The sequence below is a fragment of the Chelonia mydas genome, chromosome 2 (genome assembly GCF_015237465.2).
Source record: "Chelonia mydas isolate rCheMyd1 chromosome 2, rCheMyd1.pri.v2, whole genome shotgun sequence".
NCBI lineage: Eukaryota > Metazoa > Chordata > Testudines > Cheloniidae > Chelonia > Chelonia mydas.
In genome coordinates this window covers 154,078,509-154,090,713 of record NC_057850.1, presented here as the reverse complement: position 1 = coordinate 154,090,713, position 12,205 = coordinate 154,078,509, and the positions used below count along the sequence as shown (strand labels likewise).

The following is a 12,205-nucleotide window of genomic DNA, read 5'->3' as shown; positions in this document are numbered from 1 at the left end:
GCTGAAAGCAAATATCAAATCAAAGTTCAAAGTGCTTAAAAAGAAAGAACACAGACTAAGATTATTCAATACACAGAAACAACAAGATTGCAGGATATGAAAAAAGTACCAGATAGATGTCAAGAATAAGTTTGAGGCCCTTAAAGATCTTGAAGAAAACAAAGTGGAAAAATATTGGGATCTTTTGAAAACAGCTATGCTAGAAGCAGCTGAAAAGATAATTGGTAGAAAGAGAGGAAGCAATAATGAACAGTGGAAACATGGAAAATTACAGACAAAAGAAGAAAACAAAAGGCTTGAGTACTACAACATGCGACTGAAGAAACAAACCAAACCTATAGAAACTTAACAAAGCAGTAAAGAAATAATGCAAAAAAGATAAGTAAAATTGGATAGAAAGTAAGGCTAGTGAAGCTGAAGAAGCAGGGGAAAGAAACGATACAAGAACAGTCTACACACGATCCTTAAACAGTTAACAGGATATGGATCAAAATTCAGAAGTGTCCCAGTGAAAGGGAAACAAGGAGAAATTTTGAAAACATAGGAGGAACAAGAAAATGGGTGGGTGGAACACTTCAAAGACGTGCTAAACCAACCAGAACAAATTACAAGACTGGAATTTAACAATGATAAACCATTAGACCTAGATATAGATGTATCTGAGGTAAAAATCAAAGAAGTAAAAAAAGCATTGCAGAAGCTGAAAAACAACAAGGCACCTGGTCTGGATAGCATTCATCCTGAGATGCTCGAATATGGAGGTGAAGATGTGGAATCAGTCATCTGTTCACTGTGCAACAAAATATGGATGGAGGAGAAAGTGCCGGAAGAATGGACCCTCAGTATCATAATCAAGTTACCAAAGAAAGGTGATCTAAACAGTTGTTCAAATTGGAGGGGAGTAATACATCTATCTATCACCGGAAAAGTATTAGCAGCAGTCCTCCTGAACAGAATGAAAAGAAAGATGAATACCATCCTACGAGAACAACAATCTGGATTTAGACAAGGGAGATCATGCACAGATGCTGTTTTCACCCTGAGATGGATTATTGAGAACACAATTGAATTCCAAGGCAGTCTTGCCATCAATTTTGTGGACTTTCAAAAGACATTCAATAGTGTAAACAGAGAAACAATGTGGAAAATTGTGGAACAATATGGAATTCCAACAAAATTAATTAACATTATGAAGGCATTCTACGCCAACTCAAAATGCTGCATTAAAATGAAAAATGGATTGAGTAAGCCATTCAGCATCCAGACAGGTGTAAGGCAGGGGTGCGTCCTGTCTCCATTTTTGTTTGTGCTAGTCATAAACTATGGATTAAAACAATGAGACAGTGATACATATAGCCTAAAATGAAACACTTCAAGACTATTTGATGTAGACTTTGCTGACGATATTGCTCTTATCAGTGAAGATGCCAACGGACTACAAAAATGCACAAACCAAGTAAAAGAAGTAATGGAGAAGATAGTTTTGAGATACAATGCAAAGAAATGTAAAGTAATGTTAATGGGGACTATAGGGACAGAAATCAAAATTGAAGAAGAGAAACTGGAAGGTGGACAATTTTACGTATCTTGGAAGTACCATCAGCCAAGATGGTACTAGTTCCGAGGAAATAAGAAGAAGAATTGGGAAAGCAAATGCTGCATTTGGAAGACTCAAAAACATCTGACAACTCTAAAACATCTCCCTTAAGACAAAACTGAATGTGTACAAAGCAATTCTTATTGCCAGCACAACATATAGCAGTGAGACATGGCAACTTACCAAGAAAGATATACAAAAGCTGGATGCATTTAATCACAAATGTCTGAGATGAATATTGGGAATAACATATAGAGATAGGAAGATGAATGAAGAAGTCAGAAAATTTACTGGACAAGGTACCCTCACACAAATAATCTACAAAAGACATCAGTGGCTGGGACATGTGCTGAGAATGGAAACAGAACGCTTACCAAATACCACCTTTGAATGGAAGACAGAAAACTCAAGAAGAAAGAGAGGAAGACCTCAAATAACATGGAAACGAACAGTTCTGAATGACATCTGGCACCTCAACATGAAATGGGAAGATTTGGAGAGAAGGGCAGTTGACAGGCAAGGATGGCAAATGTGGGTAGCCCAATATGCAGCATAGCATGGGATGGACTAAGGTCTAAGGCAAGACTTACAAACCCCATAACATTCTATCCACATTTACTGTCATATCCAAGTAATCTAAAAATGTGAAAAAAATCACAACTTCACATTACTGATAAATCTCTCCTTACCCCACTAACACCTCTCCCCTGCGATAGAGCTTCTTGCTGCTTCCCCATTCCTTCCTTTTACCCTTGTCCCTTAATCTGGGGTTTCCCTTTCGTTCCTTTCTTTCACATACTGGGACCTCTCACCTTGCCCTGTCCTTTCCCCACACCCTCCCTTCTAGCAGCATGGAGAGGAAGGAGCTGCCAGCTGGGGAGCAGTAGAAGAAAGCTGAGTTGTTGATCAACTGAAAGACACTGGGTGGCCTTCTGTTGTGCCATCCTAGGTAACTACATGGCCTACCTAGCCTAGAGCAGGGCCAGCCCTGATATTTTCATTATATTCTGTAAGGAAAAATAAAGTAGATAGGAAAATACAATCACATAGCCATCCATCATCCAAAGTCTCATTATTAAAACAAGAAGCAGAGGAGCAGACAAAGAGAAAACGGCATAGTATGGAAAAAAGAGTTCAACACAAACAGGTGGGAGACTACAACACCTATCACATAATCACAAAGGGTGGGATTTTCCAAAACACCTAAGTGATTTAGGAGCACAAGTCCCATTGGAAGAGTTCTAACACTTTAGAATTATAGAAATTAGAGATGGAAAAGACCCAATAGGATAGGGGTCTATCCTCTACCAGTACAGGTTAAGGGGGGCAAATGCCATGGTATATAAGGTAGGTGCACAACTGGTTGAAAGACCGTACTCAAAGAGTAGTTATGAATGGTTTGCTGTCAAACTGTGACGATGTATCTAGTGGGGTCCTGCAGGGATCAATCCTGGATCTGGTACTATTCAATACTTTCATTAATGACTTGGATAATGGAGTGGAGAGCATGCTTATAAAATCTGAGGATGACACTAAACTGGGAAGGGTTGCAAGCACTTTGGGGAACAGGATTAGAATTCAAAATGACCCCGATGAATTAGATAATTGGTCTGAAGTAAACAAGATGAAATTCAATAAAGACAGTGCAAAGTACTACCTTTAGGAAGGAAAAATCAAATGCATGACTACAAAATGGGGAATAAGTGGCTAGATGGTGATGCTGTTGAAATCATTCTGGGGACTACAATGGATCACAAATTAAATATGAGTCAACATAAGTCATATTGAGGCGTATTAACAGGAATATCATATGTAAGACATGGGAGGTAATTGTCCTGCTCTACTCAGCATTGGTGAGGCCCCAGCTAGAGTACTGTGTCCAGCTCTGGGCACCACACTTTAGGAAAGATGTGGATAAATTGGTGAGAAAGTCCAGCGGAGAGCAACAAAAATTATAAAATGTTTAGAAAACCTGACTTCTGAGGAAAGGTTAAAAAAAAACTAGGCTTGGTTTAGTCTTGAAAAAAGAAGACTGGGGGTGGGGATGGACCTGATAACAGTTTTCAAATATGTTGAAGGCTGTTATAAAGAGGACGGTGATCAACTGTTCTCCATGCCCACTGAAGGTAGGACTAGTAGTAATGGGTTTAATTTGCAGTGAGAAAGATTGAGGTTAGATATTAGGAAAAACTTTTTAACTCGAAGGATAGTTAAGTTCTGGACTAGGCTTCCAAGGGAGATTGTGGAAATCCCATCATGGGCGGTTTTTAAGAATAGACTAACACCTGTCAGCGGTAGTCTAGGTTTACTTAGTTCTGCCTCAGCACAGGGGGCTGGACTTGATGACCTCTTGAGGTCCCTTCCAGCCCTACATTTCTATGATTCTATGAAAAGCCATAATGCAAATTGCATTCTAGATCTGGGCTGCATGTACATATCCTGAGAGGTATCTGTTGAGAAGCAGTGTTGGAAAAGTTGGGTTTTCATAAGTTTACAGTGTTGCGCTTCTCTCACTCCTCCTGTGCAGATAGGATCAGCCAGGGAATGTTAACATACACTTAGTCTATACACCTAGTCTACATTTACACTACCACCACTTTCGGCAGCATGTAGGATATGTGTAGCTACACACCACAGTAAAAAGCAAGCTGTGTTCACACTGTGGTGTGGAACTACATATGTCAGTGAAAGGTTCTGACAGGGGGGAGACAGCAGCAAAAGGCTAGGCCTTTCCCTACAGCCTCACCCTTTCAGGACTTTTCCCTGCTGCCTCCCTCCTTGCAGGGCCTTTCCCTGCCCCGGAGTATTTCCTTGCAGTGAGGAAAGGCTCTAGCAGTAGGGAGCTGATGGAGCCCTTCCCCCACTGCCTCCCTCCTGCCACAGCCTTTCCCAAATGCTGGAGTCTTTTCCTGTGCTAGTAAAAGGCTCCAGCAGCGGGACAGTATATGGCTAAAAGTAACAGCATAGACAGGAAGGCACAGCTTGAGCGAGTACGAGACTTGCCTAAGCTGTGCCTCACTGTCTACACTGCAATTTATACCCATGCTAGGGGAATTACTTAAGTATGTACTCTACAGGCTGCCAGAAGAAGCATGCAGTGTAGATGTAGCCTGATTGCCAAAGTTGACCACAACCTATCTGAGAAGTGTTCTCAGTAATCTTAAGAGAGGTGAGGAGGGCAAAACTCACTGACATGTAAAGCTACAGTCAGGCGCCTTTTGAGGAGAACTGAAATGTTCGCCTTTCCTATTTTTTGCAGCGGCCGCCTGTTTTAGCAGTTTGTCTATCAGACTGAATGTGATATGGCCGGGCTATAGGTCGGAAAACTGGAGCTGCTAATGAACTGTTGTTTGCTGTCTTCCTGACAGGATCGCTAGCAGGCATGGCAAGAATGCGAGACATTGAAGAAACTTTCGCAGGTGAGGCGATCAAGGAGGACTACCTTCTCTTTTGCTTTAGGCTATAGGCAAAGGAGGTAGAGATGAGAAGTTGAAAGGAACCTGCTAATCCTCTGCTGAACTGATGGTCACTTTTCAAAGGTAGCTATGAGGTAAAAAAAAAGGCTTAAGGCACAAACAATTAGAGAGGAAAAAAGTTCTCTCAGGACTCCATAGAATGGAAGCAAGTGAAGTTTCCTAAGAGAAGAGTTATTTTTCTTGAGGACTAGAGCCCAGCGAGCTGCATAATGGAACAGAGGTAATTAAACTGGGGAATAGCTATGCATGGCATATAATTAAAAACCAATTAAAGTTGCCAAAAATTCAGCTGGCCTTCTCTGCTGTTACCAACTCCTCACTACACTAGCTAGCTGTGACAAGTGCTTAATTTGTAATGAAAAGAGGTGCCGGGCCTCAAGCAATTTTTTTGCATTCGTAACCAATACAAGAAGCCCAGAGGTGCCAGGGCTATGAACTGCCAAGCCTAGAGGTGCCGGGGCTCAGCCCTGGCAAGACCTGGCACAAATTAAGCATCGTCTGTGACCAAATACAAGACTAAGTTATGGAAGAGGGGCAGGTATGGGAGCTGTACCCCTTATGAAAATATGTAAAGCAAAAAAAGAGTATTTCTTTAATTGAATATATTGCCACATTAAAGAAGCAAGGAAAGCAAAAGTGTGCAAATAATAACAACACAACAGGCATCTTACAACAAAGCCTATATATTTTTCTAGATCTTGGAGTGGAAGAGGTAAAACAGATTTGATCTAATTTCACATGAATCAGGGTGGGGGGGTTGTTAGTTTTTGTTCTGTTTTCTGTCACTTTATTGTCCTTGTTTTTTAAATTTCCAAACAATTTTGCTTTCTTACAGCTGTTCCATCTCCTCTTCCTGTTGCAAGAAGAAGATGCTGGAACCTTAAAAGTTGCACACATATGGAGTTATTTACAAGTTTCAAACAACAAATAATTATAATGACAACTAAGAACGCAAACTGTAGTCCACTAATTGTCCAATGGTTATCGTTTGAGAGACTGGAGAGCTTGAGTATTTGTAATGAGACATGAATATGATCACATATTTGTACACAATACAAATGATAACTATTCATTATTATTAATGATCCAATGGCTGTTTCATGTGTGGAGGAGTCCAGGGCCTAGTGAACGTGTGACCTCACTTTTGTGACATCACAAAAAGCACAACCACATCTCGTGTTAAGTGATACCCTTCCTGGCAGTCTCAGTAGAGAAGCAAAGGATTGCTGCAGAGCTACTTTGGTGAAGCAGTGTTAGGAAGCCAGCACTGTTACTTCCCATATTGTACCATCACTCTAGATAAACAGAGGTCTTCGTCTCCAGCACTGTTACTCTGCTACCTTTCACAAGCACCACGTGTGCTAAATATTTATACGTTGCTGCAAATATCAATAGAAAAAACTTGTAATGCCTATGTTTTAGTTAGTAGAGTCCACACAGTATTCCATAAAGAGGCAATCACCATACTGCTTGATATATGCAGCAAAAGCTAGACAACTTGTGAGTCGAATGCAGGTCTCTCTTCAGTTCATTACTATAGCAGGTTACAAATGGTAGTGTACAGATCGCTTTACTGAGAGGAAGCATTTTCAGGGGAAGGAATAGGAGCCCTAAGGGGCTAATAGAAGAAAACTATTATTTAGTATAGTTTAAGAGCAAGAAGATTATTGAGACTTCAAAATCAAAATAGCCAGGCCCTGGCTCAGAAAGCAAATTTACATGGAAAGATTGGGATGTTAGCAAAACCTTGTGAGTGACTACTGTGTTTGGAGTCTCCAAATCACTTTTGTTTAAATCATTTTAAACAGGAATCAATCCTGAAGCACTTACATGAGAGGAAAGTGATCAGGAACAGTCAGCATGGATTCACCAAGGGAAGGTCATGCCTGACTAATCTAATCGCCTTTTATGATGAGATTACTGGTTCTGTGGATGAAGGGAAAGCAGTGGATGTATTGTTTCTTGACTTTAGCAAAGCTTTTGACACGGTCTCCCACAGTATTCTTGTCAGCAAGTTAAGGAAGTATGGGCTGGATGAATGCACTATAAGGTGGGTAGAAAGCTGGCTAGATTGTCGGGCTCAACGGGTAGTGATCAATGGCTCCATGTCTAGTTGGCAGCCGGTGTCAAGTGGAGTGCCCCAGGGGTCGGTCCTGGGGCCGGTTTTGTTCAATATCTTCATAAATGATCTGGAGGATGGTGTGGATTGCACTCTCAGCAAATTTGCGGATGATACTAAACTGGGAGGAGTGGTAGATACGCTGGAGGGGAGGGATAGGATACAGAAGGACCTAGACAAATTGGAGGATTGGGCCAAAAGAAATCTGATGAGGTTCAATAAGGATAAGTGCAGGGTCCTGCACTTAGGATGGAAGAATCCAATGCACCGCTACAAACTAGGGACCGAATGGCTAGGCAGCAGTTCTGCGGAAAAGGACCTAGGGGTGACAGTGGATGAGAAGCTGGATATGAGTCAGCAGTGTGCCCTTGTTGCCAAGAAGGCCAATGGCATTTTGGGATGTATAAGTAGGGGCATAGCGAGCAGATCGAGGGACGTGATCGTTCCCCTCTATTCGACACTGGTGAGGCCTCATCTGGAGTACTGTGTCCAGTTTTGGGCCCCACACTACAGGAAGGATGTGGATAAATTGGAGAGAGTCCAGCGAAGGGCAACAAAAATGATTAGGGGTCTAGAGCACATGACTTATGAGGAGAGGCTGAGGGAGCTGGGATTGTTTAGTCTGCAGAAGAGAAGAATGAGGGGGGATTTGATAGCTGCTTTCAACTACCTGAAAGGGGGTTCCAAAGAGGATGGCTCTAGACTGTTCTCAATGGTAGCAGATGACAGAACGAGGAGTAATGGTCTCAAGTTGCAATGGGGGAGGTTTAGATTGGATATTAGGAAAAACTTTTTCACTAAGAGGGTGGTGAAACACTGGAATGCGTTACCTAGGGAGGTGGTAGAATCTCCTTCCTTAGAGGTTTTTAAGGTCAGGCTTGACAAAGCCCTGGCTGGGATGATTTAACTGGGAATTGGTCCTGCTTCGAGCAGGGGGTTGGACTAGATGACCTTCTGGGGTCCCTTCCAACCCTGATATTCTATGATTCTATGATTCATTTTAACTGGCAGCAGTGTGCTGAATGGATTCCAGTGACTAAGCTGCCCATTAAATTGATAACATACTTTTAATATTCAGGTCAGGTTTCTTCAATGAACAATATTTGAAAATAGTGATAACCTTCAAGAAATGAAAAGATATACTTAAATAAAAATGGGATAACAGCACAACTTTTCATAATTATTTCACTTCCAGCTCATAACTTCTAAACCTTCAAGCATTATAAATCACACCTATTGGGACAGTAAGCTGTCAAGAACATTGTCACCCTTCAGAAATGCAATCATGACAAAGTCTAATTTGTGCGTTAGGCTTCAAGGGGATTCATTTATTTGATCTTCAACATTTGAATGAAGTGTTTACTCAGGGATCAGTCTGAAGCCCATGGCTATTCCCTCACTGAATAAATAACCCTGTGTGTGTAATTCAAGTATGTTTGTGTTTAGTAACACAATCTTGTTAACTGTGGATGATAATACTCTGACAATAGTTAGGAGCGGACTTTAACATTAGTATCAGGCTAAGAATTGGTTCTTTTCAAAATGCTGCACAGACAAAAGACATGATTTTCCTTGCTTTCATGTTGCAGTAGCAGTGTTAAATGTCACATATTTGATTGCATGCCTTTCAAATCTTAAATATCTTGGACTTATTTCAGAGTTTTGAATATTGAGTAAATTGTGTAAATCTCAAGGATTAACTGTAAGCTTGGTATCCTCCAAAGAGACTGTCACTTTTACTTTTAAAGTCTTTCTGACCAAATGCAAATGCTACAAATAAAATTCTCGCAACCCTCACCATAAAATTCTCTGTAGAATGAGTCATTCAGCTCAGATACCATGGCAATGGGCACAGAAGAAATACCAAACAGACAGAAAAAATTATTTGAATGATTGGTTATGAATACATTATTTACAAAAGAGGCATCAACAGTAATGAAAGAAGAAATTTAGGAATTTGTCTATTTGAATAAATTAACTGGAGAACAATCTGAGTAATTAATTAGTAGTTAGGTGTCTACTAGTAGACAGATACTTCTCGGAAGTATTATTTTTCTCAAATAGAAATGTTGTCCGATTTTCCCTTAATTAAGTGATCCCAAGACCAGTGCCTTAACCAACTGGCCTCTGAATCTGGTGTCTTCCCTACATAAGTGGATGAAGTTTACACCAAGGTTGAGATATGTTGTATACCAAGCAGTGAATCCTAAAATCAAAGACAAACTTTAAGCAGCTTTCAAATTAGCAGGTCACAAACATGACTACACTAAAGTAATCATATTTCATTTCCATACTAAAGAAACCAAACTATTGGATTTTGCTCTGATTTGAATAGACCTGTCTGTAGGTAGACATATATAAAAACAATGCTGTTCATATAAAGCAGATGAGATTACACTGCTAGTTGGACGTAGCTTTCTCGGCACTGGATATACTCCTTTTGTCAAATCAAACTTTTCTACTCTTCCACCTAGTATACTAGATCTGTGAAGAATGTGACTACATATAAAAGCCAAATGGGGTTCATATATATTCTTTATATGGACTGCACTGTGTTACTTGGATGTGAATTCTAAAATATATGAAAACTATACATTATTTTAACTAAATAATTAGCTAACATCTAGTGCAGATACAATGTTGCTAGCATGTATTTTTAAAAGAAATGCTTACTTACTGTAACTGTGGTTCTTCAAGATGTGTGCACTCAGCGCATCGGAGCCGGAGAAAATTGCCTAGCAGTACCCATAGAAGGGCGATGCTTGTGCCTCATGGCCTTAGACCTTCCCCCCGGCTACATGAGGTGGAGCTGCCCTGACCTTCCCTCAGTTCTGTCACACCAAATGCCTAGAAATGAAACTCCGATGCAGAGAGGACAGAGGGTGGGTCGTGGAATACACATCTGCATCATATCTTGAAGAACTACAGTTACAGTAAGTAATAATTTCTTCTTCTTTGAGTAGATGCAGCTGTGTATTCCATGTAGGTGACTCACAAACAGTTACCCCCCCTCCCCACCAAAGCTGGAGTCAGAGTCTACCAAAACAAGGACTGTAGGAATGCTCTACCAAAGCCTGCATCCACCTTGGAAGAAGTGTTTAAGGAGTCATGAATGTATGTATCAATGACCATGTAATAGCCCTGAAATGTCCAATATGGAAACATCACTGAGGAATGCCATGGACATTGCTTGTGCCCCTGTAGAATGAACTAGCACCCGCTGAGGGTGCGAAGCCGAAGCTATTTCACATGCAGTCTTGATGCAACATGTTATCCATTTGGAGCTTGTCTATGAAGAGACCACTTGACCTTTCATGTGATCAACATATGACACAAACAAATGAGGTGAAGCACAAAATGGTTTAATCATGTCCAGATAAAAGGCTAGACACCTCCTGACATCTAACATCATCCTCCAGAGATCAATAGATTTAGGAAAGAATACAGGTAAATATACCGCTTGTTCAAATGAAACTGAGAAACCACTCTGGACACAAATTTTGGATGGGGTTGTAAAGTCATTTTGTCTTTGGAGAATTGTGTATAAGGAGGCTCTGCCACCAGAGTCTACAACTCACACACTCTGGTTGAAGATGTTATCACTAAAAGGAACACAGTTTTCTGACACAGAAGTGGAAAGAGACAAGATGCCAGGGTTCAAATGGAGGCCCCATTAAGGCCACTAGGACTGAGTTAAGGTCCCACAGAGGAACCAGTTCTTAGATCAGAGGATGTAGACAAAGGAACCCTTTGCTTGCAGAGGGAGAGGGGTTTCTGAGGCAGCCTGGGCCCAGATAGTTGAAAATCAAGACAAGACTCTTGAACTTGACTTGTTTGATGGGCACTCAGTGAAGAGAATTAAGAAGTTAGTATTAAGCAAAACTAGTTTTATGTGCTCTCATTGGCCTAAGTTGCTCAGCAGGAGGACTGCTGCTTTCTGGACCAACAATTTTCTTCACAGTCTCTGATTACACTCCCAAATACAGTGCATTGTGTTGTAAAGTTCGAAGGTCAAGAAGTCATAGATGACCATGGCCAAGTCTCATCTGTCTGAATGGGGCAAAGTCTCCTGGATAGCCATAGGATGGGGAAAGGTGCTATCTGAATTGTTGCAATTATAAGGGTACTATACATAAGGCAATCTTTGGTAGTCAAAACTGTGGCATAGGGCCATTAGGTGGATCCTACGAGTATGTAACAGGAAGTAGAGTGAGAGAAACATTGAGACAGACTAAGGACCTGTCTACACATTGTGGCGATGTTTATTATGGGGACATGACTTCTAAAACGTTGCACTTTAATTGATCCTTGTAGACCTGCTGGTGCACTTGAAAGTTTCCCTACTACGCTTTAATGTAGAGCTGCTAAAGCGCCCTCGGGAACCTTTAGTATGCACCAGCAGTGACTTCAAAGACTAATTAATGCACAACATATAAAAACATAAGAAAGACCGTACTGGGTCAGACCAAAGGTCCATCTAGTCCCGTATCCTGTCTTCCGACAGTGGCCAATGCCAGGTGGCCCAGAGGAAATGAACAGAACAGGTAATCATCAAGTGATCCATCCCCTGTCGCCCATTCCCACCTTCTGGCAAACAAAGACTAGGGACACCATCCCAGCCCATCCTGGCTAATAGCCATTGATAGACCTATCCTCCATGAATTTACCTAGTTCTTTTTTGAACCCTGTTATAGTCTTGGCCTTCACAACATCCTCTGGAAAGGAGTTCCACAGGTTGACTGAATGCTGTGTGAAAAAATACTTTCTTTTGTTTGTTTTAAACCTGCTGCCTATTAATTTCATTTGGCGGCCCCTAGTTCTTGTGTTAGGAGAAGGAGTAAATAACACTTCCTTATTTACTTTCTCTAAAGTGCACTTTAGAAATCACATCCCCATAGTGAGTAATACCTCACCGTGTAGACAAGCCCAAAGTTTAGGGGCTTTCTGAATCAGATAATGAATCTGATTTAAAAACATTACTCTGTTCATGTAATCATTAAATAAAAACATTTC

At 40.9% G+C, this 12,205-nt stretch overlaps 1 protein-coding gene across 5 annotated transcripts in view; it reads right to left on the bottom strand.

Annotated features, from left to right (window-relative positions):
- The window catches only part of MOCOS (molybdenum cofactor sulfurase), a 409,994-nt gene that overhangs the window by 70,938 nt on the left and 326,851 nt on the right, over positions 1 to 12,205 (bottom strand). The gene's annotated exons all lie outside the window — the stretch shown is intronic.